A 2,781-nucleotide genomic window follows, 5' to 3' on the forward strand; every position below is an offset into this window, starting at 1 on the left:
GGCTGCAGGGGGCGCTCCGGAGCGAGCTCGGGGAGCACGCGGCTCCAGTGCCCTGGGATCCCAGGGAAGGATGGAACAAAGGCTTCACAAACCGCTGGGCAGCCAATCCCGGACTCTCGGGAACAGCAGGCTGGAGCGGCAGGCACAAACACAAATCCCGGGTGGCAGACGAGATGTATCCAAAAGGGGAACCCCCCGGAGGTCCACGCAGGCAGGGAGAGCACGGCTACAATGCAGCGAAAGCTCGAAGCAGCAGCGGGGCAGGGCGGCCACAGCCTGGCCTCCAGCAGGGCAGGGAAAACGGCTTTTGGGATCCTGGCGTTGTTTCCAGCAGAAAGAAAGAACGGCTGAAAAAAGAAGCAGCAGCTCCTTTCTTTGCAGCTTCTTTCTCCCGACGCTGAGAGCAAACTGACCCCACACCCAGGTGTATACAAAGGAGTAGCCAGGCCCACCCCACCCCCCTTTTTTTCTTTCTTAAGTACAGCTATTTGTCCCCTAGCAACATGCATATGGGAGAAAACTCCTTTAACAGGAAACAACTAAAACTAAACTAAAACCCCAACAGGCGCCAAGTTCTGTCTCGGTTTTGAAAGACAGGTGTCTGCTAAGGAAGGCAGAAGCCTCCCTTGAAGTGGCAGATATAACCCCTTTCCCTCTGAGTTATTATAATTTTGAAATCAAGGGCCTTTAGGCAAAGATGTGGGAAATAGGAATAACAGTTCTTTAGTATATATATATATATATATATATGTCATAGGTTAGCAAGCATAGTCCCGGAAGGGACGTCCTTGCTAAGGGGTGCTTACAGTTTCCTCTGGGAACTGATAGAACCTATCAGCTGGCCAGTTTGAATATGGACAATTCTGTAAGCCACTTAAAGTTGTAATCACCTCTGTGATCCACATTTAAGAATAGGCAAACTCCCCCTCCAAGCTCTCTCTCATTTCCGGTGCTGGGACAGGCGGCTGCAGGCCCCGAGTGGGGGCCAGCGGGCCCGGCCAGGCCCTGCTTGGGCCAGGCCGGGCCGGGCCACGGCCATCCTGAAGCCATGGACCTGTTCCAGCTGTGGAACCCCCCCCACTGCCTTGCCGTGGGCAGCCGGAGCGGCTCGGCTCTCCCCCCCCTCTCCACTGAGATAAGAAAAATTCAACATTCCAGCTGCAAAGCTGCAAGGCCGAGGTGAGATTAACCCTTTTACTGCTGTGAAGAGCTGAAAACCTGAGGGAAGAGAGAGAGGAGATGCTTAAAGCTGAAATTCTCTTGTGAAGCTATGATATATCAGAGTATCCTGTTGTAATTTCATGAAGATATGGGGGGTGGAGTGTTCAACTCGTGAGCAAAAGCACCTGCGCTGAGATAGGCAGATGCTGACGCAGCTGTAATTTCATGAGAAGTTTGGACAGGGAGAGATGAACCAGATGAGGACTTTTGCTCCAAACGGGAAAGGAGAAAACCTCAGTCCCTAGAGATGAACCAGATGAGGACTTTTGCTCCACATGGGAAAGGAGAAACCTCAGTTCCTAGAGATGCTCCCAGAGATAGTCCGAAAGATGAAGATGATGAAGACCCTTTGCTCCCAGGGAAGGAGAAGGGCCTCTGTTTTTGTTTCTGAACGGCTCAACCTTAAAATTGTACCCCAAAAAACTTCAAGAGTGGACCCTCGAAAGCAGTTGCGGGAAAAGCTGCAAGTCGGGGGAAGGGACTCACACGCAGGCAGAGAGACTCCTCTTCCTAAATGGACTGAACAATATTTGGAAGTGGGTGGCTGTCTTGTAGTGATAATGTTTTCATAGCATGAGCAAGAAGAGACTTCTCTTTCTAAATGGACTGAACAAGGTTATTATGGAAGTGGTAAACAGACTGAACATCTTAAGGGTTGTCTTTTCACATTGTCAGTGGGAGAAGGGAGGAAGGTGGGGGGAGGAGGAGAGTTCTGAAGGTGGTATAATTTTTTTTTCTTCTTTTAGGTCTGCTAATAAACTTCTTTATATTCTTTCAAGTTTGGTGCCTGTTTTGCATTTCTCCTAATTCTTATCTCACAGCAGATAAACAGTAATGAGTATTTTGGACCAAACCACTACACTATATAACCAGTCAAACAAAACAACAACTACTATGGCAGTAACAGCAAAAACAGCAAACACACCAGTCCCAGCCTTCTTGGCTGTCAGGCTATTTCCCCTCGGGTGCAGTTCCGCTCGCAGCCGGCAGGGGCGCTGGCGGCTCCCGGTGAGCAGGGCAGGTGCGATGATTCCCCCGCGGCTGCAGGGGGCGCTACGGAGCGAGCTCGGGGAGCACGCGGCACTGGTGCCCCGGGATCCTGGGGAAGGATGGAACAAAGGCTTCACAAATCCCTGGGCAGCCGATCCTGGACTCTCGGGAACAGCAGGCTGGAACGGCAGGCTAGAGCGGCAGGCTGGAGCGGCAGGCACAAACACAAATCCCGGGTGGCAGACGAGATGTATCCAAAAGGGGGAACCCCCCGGAGGTCCAGGAAGGCAGGTCGAGCACGGCTACAACACAGCGAAAGCTCGAAGCAGCAGCAGGGCAGGGCGGCCACAGCCTGGCCTCCAGCAGGGCAGGGAAAACGGCTTTTGGGATCCCGGCATTGTTTCCAGCAGAAAGAAAAAACGGCTGAAAAAAGAAGCAGCAGCTCCTTTCTTTGCAGCTTCTCTCTCCAGACGCTGAGAGCGAACTGACCCCACACCCAGGTGTAAACAAAGGAGTAACCAGACCCGCCCCACCCCCCTCTTTTGTCTTTCTTAAGTACAGCTATTTGTA

This window comes from Corvus moneduloides, chromosome W, assembly GCF_009650955.1.
Source record: "Corvus moneduloides isolate bCorMon1 chromosome W, bCorMon1.pri, whole genome shotgun sequence".
Taxonomy (NCBI): domain Eukaryota; kingdom Metazoa; phylum Chordata; class Aves; order Passeriformes; family Corvidae; genus Corvus; species Corvus moneduloides.